The sequence below is a fragment of the Puma concolor genome, chromosome A1, assembly GCF_028749965.1.
Source record: "Puma concolor isolate L17-30 chromosome A1, mPumCon1.1.hap2, whole genome shotgun sequence".
Lineage (NCBI taxonomy): Eukaryota > Metazoa > Chordata > Mammalia > Carnivora > Felidae > Puma > Puma concolor.
The window spans coordinates 23,597,002-23,608,629 of record NC_141667.1 but is presented as its reverse complement, the minus strand read 5'-3'; the positions used below and the strand labels follow the sequence as shown (position 1 = coordinate 23,608,629).

General features: G+C 37.9%; 1 pseudogene; it reads right to left on the bottom strand.

The window, feature by feature from the left end:
- Nucleotides 1-9,104: 9,104 nt before the first annotated feature.
- Nucleotides 9,105-10,266, bottom strand: LOC112860439 (ectonucleoside triphosphate diphosphohydrolase 6 pseudogene; annotated as a pseudogene).
- Between the last annotated feature and the right edge of the window lie 1,362 nt (nucleotides 10,267-11,628).

The following is an 11,628-nucleotide window of genomic DNA, read 5'->3' as shown; positions in this document are numbered from 1 at the left end:
AAACAACCAAAAAATTGTGTTAAGACAATTCCTGTGGAGACTCTTGGAAAAAATAGTTAAAACATAGAAGGATGGTTAGTGCCTCCAAAGTAGTGCTATGAGTCCACCCACTGATAATCATTTTTGCTGTAAGTATACTACAGTGATAGATAATACATGAAATAACTACAAATCCAAGCTCCTAAAAACAGCTAAGGATCTACAAAAACAAAACCAAAAAAAAGCACAAGTCAAAAAATAATGAGCACATTTATGCCACTGTCTAAAGAGGTGTCAGTCCCACACGTGCAATGGTGGCCAGAAATTTGGCTCTTGAAGCATAAAAAAATACTAACGACACTTCATACACTGATGAGAAACCGGATCCAGGCTCCTGGATTAAATTTAGGGGAGAGAACTAGAGACACGGAGGAAGGGAAGGGTGTGGCAGGGGGTGGGGGAGCAGGGGTGATGCAAAGGTGACATTTTAAATAATAAGAAATGAAAAAAGTTCTATAAGTAAGAGACAAACCTAATTCTAAGAAAGATAGCTAATGAATTCTATAATTAAAATACAAATTCACAACAGGATATAATAATGTCAATTAACTGAAAAAGATATTAAAATTATTTAAGATGTTTGCAAAGACTGAATTAAAGATATGTCCTAAAATTTATAGACAGACATTATTAAATGAAAAATTACACATATATGAGCAGAGCTAAGTAAATGCATTTTGAAAAATTAGAAATATTGAATAAGATTTATATAATGCATACTGTTGGGGATTTGAGAAACAATAGACTGCATACAAGCACATGAGTGAATTGCGACATAATCTTAAGAATTCTATCACAAATGAAGCAGAGAGAAAGTTCACATCCTGCTATTATGTAGGTAGTCACAAGAGAACTAGGAATGCTCTCTAACAGTGCAAACAAGTTAGAAAACCAACAAAACCATTTCAAACATGTAAGAGAGCTCGCGCCATGAAGAAAACCAATGAACTAGTGTCCAATTCGATGCATACATCTTGTCAGCAAAGAGGCCCACACCTGCTTTTACCTTTGGGGGAGCAATAGATGGAAGAAAAAGAGAGCGGGGTAAGAAGAAGTCAGATGAGCATGCTAATGACCCTTTAATGGCAAAATGAGAGCTAGCTTAAGAGTAAACACTCTCTAGAGTAATAGATTCAAGGTCAGACTTGAAAAATCAGACAGTTACTTCCATTGGTCTTCACTAGGTGCTCACAGAGAGACTGAAGACAAGGCAGGACCCCAAGCGAGAACCCCCTGTGAGGTATAAATATCAGACCTAAAGAACTATTATGGCAAGGTAGAAAACTAAGATAAACACTATAGACACTTCAGGCGTTTACTTAACCCAGCAGCCTTCCACATGTGGGGAAATAGCAGGAGAAGTGACAGAGACCGGGCTAAATACCAGTCTTGGGACCCATTAATAACAGAAATGTCTCCCTGAATCTTATAGTGAGTATCAAATACTGGATATCGACATGTGGAAGAGGAGAAGGAGAACTGAGAAAAAAGAGACACCTCTCCTAGTTTGCAATTGCCCAGGGCTAGCTGAAAGATGAAGGCAGGAAAAGCTAATTGAAATAGATACCCAGCAAAAATAGAAGCTTCTGGTCCTGAATTCAAATAATTTGAAGTATGCAATAAATGACCTGAATCTAACAAAAGCCAAGTGATGATGATGACAATAATGAAAATGATAATAAAAAATAGAAGTATTTCAGCATAAACTTGATTGCCTCAAAGAAGTTTCAACTTGACAGATGAGAACACCTTAAATTTCTGTACACAAATATTACCTACTTCAATTCCAAAATGCCTGGAAATCAAGTGAAAAAATTATGAAGCATGAAAGAAGAAACACAGCATGCCTCATCATCAAGAAAGGAAACAGTCAATAAAACAAAATAGGTAACATATATCTTGGAATGATCACATCTGTACCTAAAATGATTAATATATATATATACATAAACAATCTAGTAGATAAAAGGTAACAGCATTCATGATGCATGGGGAAGAAAATAGATGATAGATAGATAGATAGATAGATAGATGATAAAAGACCCAATGGAAATGTGTTATATAACAAATAATTTTTGTGCTTGTCAGATAGCAAAGAAAAAATTCAATGAAATTGAAAACAGGTTCAAGATACAAATATATAAAGGCCTAAATGTGAGACCTGAAACGAGAAACTACTAAAAGAAAACATAGGCAATAATGTTTCGGACGTCAGCCTCAGCAAGATATTTATGGATTTGTCCCTTCAGGCAAGGTACATGAAAAGGTGTTCAGCATCCCTAATCACCAGTAAAAAGCAAAACCACAATAAGATATCACCTCAAACACGGAAGTATGTCTATTATCCAAAGACAAGAGATAAAAAGTGTTGGTGAACATGTGGGTAAAGGAAACCTAGTGCACTGTTGGTAGAATATAAATTGATAGAGCCACTGTAAAAAACAGTTATGGAGGTTTCTAAAAAAAAAAAAAAAAAATAGAACCACAGTAGGATGCAGCAGTACCACTTCTGGCTATTTATCTGAAGGAAATGAAATGACAGCTGCAGAGTTCATGATAGTTTTAGTCACCAAGGTGTTCACGCGTCCGGTTAAATATCAATCTGGTAACTCCAGAAGATGAGGCCCATGATCTCAAATGACTTGTTCCTATAAAGGTCCTGTCCTTTAATTTACTAAAAGTAAAATCTCATGTTACCCACCTGAGCTGTTTCAGATCATTCTATGTCTCATTTTTCTTTCAAGATTTCAGGAAAATTTACTAAAAATTTAAAGTTTTAAGGCATTGGTCAATATCTATCTATATCATCTATATCTATATCATCATCTGATCTATATATCTATATATCTATATCATCATCTATCTATATCTATATATCTATATCTATATGTATCTATATACAGGGAGAGAAAGAGAGAGGCCAAAGCAAATTGAGAAATAAAACATAAATAGACATATAAATTTAAAATATAATGCAAACTTTGCTATTAATAAATAGTAAAAATTTAGATTTATTACATAATAAAGATTTAGATTTGTGGCCAGGGACTAAGAACCTATGAATTGTCATTTTTACTGTCCAGATCATGAGATTCCCAATGTGAACAATAGTTATTTATTTATCATTATCTTATTTATATCAGTTGTTCAAGATGTTAAAATAAAGAAATTCATCTAATGTATTTTAGGAAGATATAATTACCTTCATACACTCTCTTTCACACCCATGCGTGCGCACACACACACACACACACACACACACGGAAGGAAGACGTGTGTTCAGTAGGACTGGTAGCCAGATATAATCTTCCACCTCCACCTCCGGAACAAATTTTTAAAGACCTAGTGCAGCATCTATACTTATTCTCAGATTCAACACTTCCAAACAGGTTTAAGGTAAAAAAATATAATCCCTGACTCCACAGAACTTTCTATCCAGTAAAGAGATAAAATTTGTAATAATGTAGATGCAGTAAAAAACAAAATGTGAAAGATGATGTAATAAAAGTACCAGAAACTGTAAACTAAATAAATGATTCAGTAGAAAGAGGGTAAGGAGCGGGTGAGAAGAAACAGAAACAGTCAATACTGCCCAAGGTAGAGTGACTGGACACTAAGGCTCATTTAGGGACTTACAATACAATTGCAATAACACAGCCGTTCATATTCTAGATTGTTCTGCATCCAGTTAATTGAAAGTAATCTGGAAATTCAAAACAGCCTTCCTCTGGATATTTGCTCACTTCCAACGCAGGAACATTTTTATGATGTGTTTAGCTAGCAGGTTAGTGAAGTGGGTAAGTCAGAAAGATTCAGCTTGCTAATTAGCGTTTTTAATGAGTTTTTGCTATGTCTCTCCTTAGCAGTCTATTTACCACTTTCCATACTGTAGTTTAGAAGCCAAAATCCTAGTGGGTTTCAATTAACTCAAAGTATTTCTACTAAAATCAGCCCAGTCGTAATATTTAATGAATTTAATCAATAGCAGAGATAGTAATAATAAGGTGAAGTATAAGAGCATAAGATAGTAATAATGAGGCAACATATAATAACAAGTATATAAATATGCACATAAATACATAATACATCCAAACATTAAAATAAAATCAAAATAGAAATGTTTATGAAGAATTCAATAAAAAGTACCTGTATTATACATATCTGCAATATTTATTTAAATAAAGATTTCATGAATTTATAGTTGAATTCAAGCTATCTTAATCTTATAAATTACATACTATGTGATAGATTATTTTGTTTGCAAATTCTGTGGCATCGGTCAATACAGTGTAACTTATAAGCAATACCTTTATATCTACTACATTAATTAATTAGCATATTGTTATTTTATTATTATACTTTCATGGTAAATTCTAGTTTGGCACATAAAATAGCAAAATGAAGAAGTATCTGTCTATCTACTGAGGGACAGCCTACGGTCCAGAACAACTCCTAATTAAGAAAACCTTAACGATGCCATATATTATCTATGTTTCACTTCATTACAATTTCCCATCAGAGAGAAAATTTAAAGTTTGGATTCAGACTTGGTGAATGCTAAACTTTGTATGAAGTTGAGATTATTTAACTCTTTCCAAAGTGAGAAGCTTCTTTGAACTTTCCTGGCTATTTTTATGGAGGATGAAGCACACTGATTTTCAACAAAATCTTTTTTTTCCCCTTTTTATACAGCTCTCATTGGGAAGTGACTTCTCAGCTAAGAGATGACATTACCTAGACCCTTTCTGTGGTGGTAAAAAGAGCTGTCTCCGATGGAAGCGGACATGAAAGTAAAACAAGATGTGTCTCGGGGAAGTGAACTATGAATCAGAACACCTCCCTCTTGCTTTCTCTTTACCTACTCGAGGACTGAGGACAGAAGTCTCTTGAGTGTCTGGGGGACAGAAAAACCACCATCTGGAAGCAATCTGGTTCCTAAATAACCCTACAGAGGAGACAATCTCACATCAAACGGGAATCCACCCACATGAGCTAGCTAAGCGAGTGAGATGTAAACTTCTCTTGTGTTAAGGCATTGAAATTTAGGGGTTTATATTTTGGATTATGGAGAGCTACGCTAACTACAGAAAGAATTTAGGATTCCTCTACACGCATAAATTTTTTAATCGCATGATCTCAGTGATCATTTGAATGTTTATTAGCTACATTTATATTGGCTTCCTAACAATGACCTATCAAATGAAATCAAATCACCTATCAAATCAATATTTGTGTGTGTGTGTGTGTGTGTGTGTGTGTGTGTGTGTGTGCACATCAATTATGCATATTTAAAGGATAGGATAGGGTCAAAGGTTGAATGTTAATATTTAGAAAGCTACCTCAAGAGCAACAAACATATATACACACATTCACACACACACACATTTTTATTTATCCTGCTCACCAACATGCTGTAGAATGAAAAGGCACATATGAAAACATGTTTTCTTTCTCTAGGGATTACTTCATCTCCTCTTTCCACATTATTTTATCATGCACATTGTGTTGGGGATTTGGGAGCCCTATTATTAAAGCAATCCTTAATCTTAAGGGAAAGCAATAAGCTGGTGGTACAGATGTGATCTAAGAGAAGACAATAAGCTTTCAGAAAGTTCAATGAAATCATGTAACAGGAGGAATATACACAGCACCAGTTTCCCTTTGAAATCTATGATTATATCAGATTTTCCTTTGAAATATATGATTATATGAGATTAACTTTAAATCCTCTCAGTTATTACATATTAATGATTAGAGGCAATATAGCCAAAATATGAAAAGAGGAAAAGTCAGTTAATAACCGTTAGTAAGAAATATTTCATTTCTTTGCCAATTATATAATTATATTAATAAAATTCCTATACATAGCTACCAGAAATTTGAAAGGGTGAGTATGAGTTTGACTTCAAACACTGCTATCATGATAGGATCAAAATCCTTGATTTGCAAAGACTTCCCTCCTGCTGTTCAGTCACACCTAACTGGCCAAGGAGTAGGCACCTCCCTTATGCCAGAACAATCAGATTTTTGTCCCAAAGAATTTTTAATTGGTGATGTTAGAAACAGTTTATCACATATAAACTAATGTTGGAAGAAGAATGCTCTTTGACTTGCAGAAATGTCTCAGCAAAATTTAGCAGCATTAATAGCCTATTTTGGAATAGAGGAAAGACAACTACTACATCACTTTTCTGAACAATAGAAGTACTCTATCATTGAAATCTGGAAACTTAATTCTCCTCTGTGTGTAAGACTTTAACTTCTCATAGTTCACCCTATAGCAGTTAAGAACTTTGTTCCAAGTGGTCTCACTCTCCATTTCTTTTGGCAAAGCATGACACAATCAGTAGCTCTAAGTTTTACTTTCTTTTCTGATACATATATTTATGAAATCTTACGGAAAGTAAAACTGACTGATCACTTGAAACCTTGTGTAATTTACTCTATTTAAAAAAAACTATTCTTTATTTTTGAGAGAGAGACAGCGTGTGAGCAGGGGAAGAGCAGAGAGAGAGACACAGAATCTGAAGCAGGCTCCAGGTTCTGAGCTGTCAGCACAGAGCCTGATGCAGGGCTCCAACTCACTAACTGTGAGATCATGACCTGAGCCGAAGTCGGACACTCAACCGACTGAGCCACCCAGGTGCCCCTAATTTACTCTATTAATTGTAAAAATTTGTGTGATATATAAGACTCTAGGCAATAGGGCTAGATCCTGAGGTTATATGTGGTTGAGGCTCAAAAAAATATGCCTTTACATATTGTTTAAAGGTGTTACTGTAATTTATTCACTAAAGAACTAAGCAACATATAATACATTTTTTGGCAAGTTTGCTCTTGCTTGATAAATTTTTATAAGAACACTTTATTTATTTGCCCTTGTAAACCATTTTATTTTGCATGGAATATGCAAGGTTCAGCTTATTCTATTTATTGTACATTCACTGCATGATTGATTCTAAGAGCCAGGTGGGAAGACCCTAAACCATATTGAAGCAGAATGAATGCATTGTCTCCCAAGGAATAGACTTCTGTTGATGAAGAGGGGTGCCCAGCAGGACACAGGATGGGTCTGGACAAGTATCAAGGATATCCCTTTGCCAGTGGGTGAATGGACTCTGCCTTAAGACATCAGACAGAGTGGGGCGTCTGGGTGGCTCCATCTGTTAAGCACCCAACTCTTGGTTTCAGTTCAGGTTATGATCTCACAGTTTGTGAGTTCCAGCCTCACTCTCCACACACTGAGAGTGTGGAGCCTGCTTGGGATTCTCTCTCTCCCTCTCTCTCTCTCTCTCTGCCCATTCCCCCTCCCTCTCAAAATAAATAAATAAACTCTTAAAAAAAGAGATAGCAGACAGAGTAAAGAGAGGGTGATGCTTGGGTTTCTGATTTAGGCAGACCACTGAATGAGGATCTACGGATGAGAAGTGCAGCGGGGTCCGCAGCATCATCTGCCCTTCCTTGGCTGCTCCAGGTTAGTGATGCATTTGGACAGAGTCAGTCCCTGGAAAAGCAGGCACTGTCTGAACATAATTTTTCCACGAGCCCCTCAGCACTCACACTACAGAGATGTCGTCGTTCAAAGACCTTTAAACCGAAGCAATACAACTATATTCTTACAATTGACTCTCAACATCACCCCCATATTTAAGCACTGTTTTTAATTAAGCATGTGCCTCAGGGCACATGAGGGTTTACAAAGTGATATTTTGCAACTCCTAAACCCTCTTCCTTGGGATCCACAGGACCGTTCATGGTGACAGCTCTGTCAGTTAAATCCAAACCGAAACAGCCAAGGATTTGAGGACAACAGACATCTGGGTAATTGTGCATGTCCACACTCAAGGAGGAGATAAACATGTTCAGTTACAAAGTTCATAGGAGTCTACCCCTGGATCCATCTTTCTTAGAGAGCCAAGTGCGTGCGTGTGTGTGTGCGTGTGTGTGTGTGTGTGTGTGTGTGTGTGTGTGTGTGTGTCTCTGTGTGTTGCTTTTACTTGGCTCACACTGAGAGTAGCCAGGACAGTCTATAGAATGACCCCATTCAGAGAATGCAGAGGTCCACCCTTCCAGGAAGAAACCAGGCAGGTAGCAGAGAGAACAGTAAAAGACTCCTGCATCACAGGAATGCCCTGTCACAGTAGCAACAACCCTGGAGACAGAGGTGCCAGTGTGGAAGGGGAAGCTGGGTGTCACTGGCCTGAACGACTTCACGTTGCCCCTATCTGGTCCACGGCCCACTTACAGCCAACTGGTAGATGGAAGCATTGAGAACTGGACATGCATCTTACTTCTTCCTCTTGAACCTCTTCCACACCTCCACTCTTCAGGTCACATGAGACAAAGGTGCCATTCTGCCATGAGACCTCAGTGCTACATAGGTGAGGGAGATAAAGCTGAAGCCAAGGACCATCACACAGAGAATCCTGCCCATCCCCGGGGTGGGTCTGCACAAAAGTGCCCCCTACCCTGAGGCTAGAAGGGAACAGGCTGTTAGGCTACACTCTGGGCCCTTCCAACAGTTAATATGAGGATAAACTCACATCGGCCGATGTCCAGCCACCCGACCGACCAGGCTAGGGAGGCAGCTCCACAAAGATGTATGGTTCTTTTCTGTTCATTTTAAAGATTAAAGTGAAGGAACATAGCCAAAACCATTTGCCCATGCTTCAAAATCCACTCTAAGGAGTATAATAGACAGATAGAGGCAACGTGTACCATAAACGCAAGGATGGGTGTATCAACAAACACGTTCTTAATCCTCTCTTGTATGCAATATCTGTTTCTGTTTTTGACTTTTTTCAACTTTGCTGAGGTATAAACTGACAAATAAAATCATAATAAGTTTAAAGTGTACAACGTGATGGTTTGATATATGTGTGTATTCCTTTTAAAAGGATTCCCACAATGTAGTTAATTAGCAAGCATATCCTTGTGTGTGTGTGTGTGCGTGTGTGTGTGTGTGTTTGTGATGACGACACTTCATGTCAGTAAATTTCAATTATACAATACTACACTATCAACTACAGCCATGGTCACAACATTATACACTAGATCTTCAGAACTTATCGTAAAATGTGGAGACTGTCACCACTTTGGGGAAGAGGTCCCAAGGTAAACCTGAGCGCTGACTGAGAGATAGGGGGGAATAGGGCAGCTTGGCAGTAGAAAGCTGAGAAGCTGGGGTACCAAGAGGCTTGACTTTTCTGTCAGTTCAGTGAGTCGATGTAATGAAAAATGGCTCCCAGAGCATAACTAGTCTTAACATTGTCAATTTTCTGAGTCAGCTTTAGCACTTTGTTCCCTAGAAACATGAATTCTTGCGGTAGCAAGCTGACATAGGTGATATCCATGCATACATACAAGAGGCTTTTTCTGTGGATGAGTCTCCATTGTCTAACACACACACTTGTTTGAAGTCTCAAAGTCTCCAGCCACAAGACTGCCTCCTTTATCTGTATCTAGAAGGCCAAAATTTGCTGCAAAATCATGGTAGTAGGAAAATACATAAAAATCCAAGTTCTTCACTTCTTCCATTTTGCTTGCTTTGTTTTAAAAGCTCGCTTTGTTTGTTCTGTCCCTCTGCTAGCACACAACACATGGCAGCTAACCACTTTTTGTCCTGATAATCTGTATATTATTTCAACATGTTCCTATTCTCCTTTGAAACTGGGAGACAAACCAGGGCTGAGCAACTCCTTTCCGACTTTAGCAGATTCTTTTCCATACTAATTACAAGCCTGGCCAACATCAATACAAGACCCAGTAGATGTAGAAATGGAAATTATAGGTTCTGTTAAACATCTGGAACAATGTTATGTTAATGACTGGGGATGTCAGAAGGGTGCTCTCAACTCTTGGAAGTAAGATGAACTGAGTGGATCTTCCCCACAAATCCAGCATGCCTACACTGCTTCCTCCTGGGGGGCCTTCAACCACCCATTAGGAAGCTGACTGTAATCCATGATGAAATGTCTTCATTTATTCCATTCATGGTGAAAACACAGTCCTCTCCTACATGGAAGAAGATGCCTTAAACATTTCTTTCACCTCATGTCTTTATAGTTGCTTCTGAGCCTTTTATCCTAATAATAGGTATAAATTTGTTGTTCTCTCAAGGAACAAAGAGGTGACCTTTCAGAAGTCAAAATGAATTTCCTGTTTAACACTCTCTCTTACTACTCTTTCAAGATCATGATAATAAGCAGAAATGCCTGGCTTCAGTGCTCTGAAGTTTCCACGGGTCAAATTGGGAACTTCTCTGGCCTACGGTGCAAATTAGAAGATGAATATGTGGGTACCAGGAATCCCCATGCCAAACATGATCCTGCAGAAGACTTCATGATCACTTCTAGCTGTGGAGAGGTTGGTGTGGGCCAACTGGCCCTTCCATTCTCCCGCAGCTGCTTCAACATTGCTGAAGATGTGCTGAATGACAGAGACCAGTGCTTCCTGATGTACACAACATAAATAAACAGACGCACAAGAAGGCCCAGGGGTGATACTATCTCTATCATCTTCAGGTTCCCATTATTTTGTATTTTTCTCATTTCTTTAAGGACTGTGCCTTAGCTATGATTGCATAGCAAGTGCATGGCAGAGCACCAACATGAGTCCACAGCTTCTCTAATAAAAAAACATCTTATCATCTCATTTTTGCTCTTTCCAAAGCCTTTTCACAGAACTCATTAGTAGCAGAGGCACTTCCAAACTTCTGTACACAAATGGCCATTCATATCCCTGGCTTTCCACATGTGCTTTGCATGGCCTCCTTTGTCCCATCCATGGATGCCAGTGTCATTCCTTTGGTCTGCACCAAAAGTGCACCAAAGGTAGGTGGAGGCTGCTTTCTGTTCTTCTGCGAGCTTCTCTAAGAACACTTAAGTTTAGAAGACACAAATTAAACTTGTTTTGAATTAAATATAAACTGCGACAACAACACTTAGCTTGAACACATGGAGATACTTGAACCTAATGTATACATTTTTCTCTGTAATGTTAATACAATTCTAATATTCAAACACCACATATAAATTCATAATAGACATTTAGACATATATTGACATAATAGACAATACTGCATTTAGGTGATCTTAAATATCTCACAGTATTTCACTGATATATTTTTAAATTATGAAGTAAAATCAACATGTTTAAATTCACTATTCTTCTGTTGCAAAGACTATTAACTTCAATTATCTTGGCTTAGACCAAGCTTCATAGATTAAGAGCATGGTCCTCCACAAGCCCTCACTTTAGACAGCAGCTGCAAGTTTGAGAGTCCCTGGGCAACAATCAGTTCTGACCAGCTGGCTATAAATTGGAGAGTTTTCACTACCTCTTCATGTTGGATAATTTGCTAGAATAATTTACAAAACTCCAAAAGAGTTATACTTTTGATTACAGTTTTATTACAGCAAAAGGATACAAATCAGAGCAGCCGAAGGCAGAGCATATAGAGCAAGGTCCTGGAGGATTCCAAACATAACACTTCTGTTGTCCTCCTCCTGTGGAGTCAGGTAACAACCTCTCAGCACATCACTGTGTGATAACACACAGCATTGCCAACTGGGACACTCACCCAGGCTA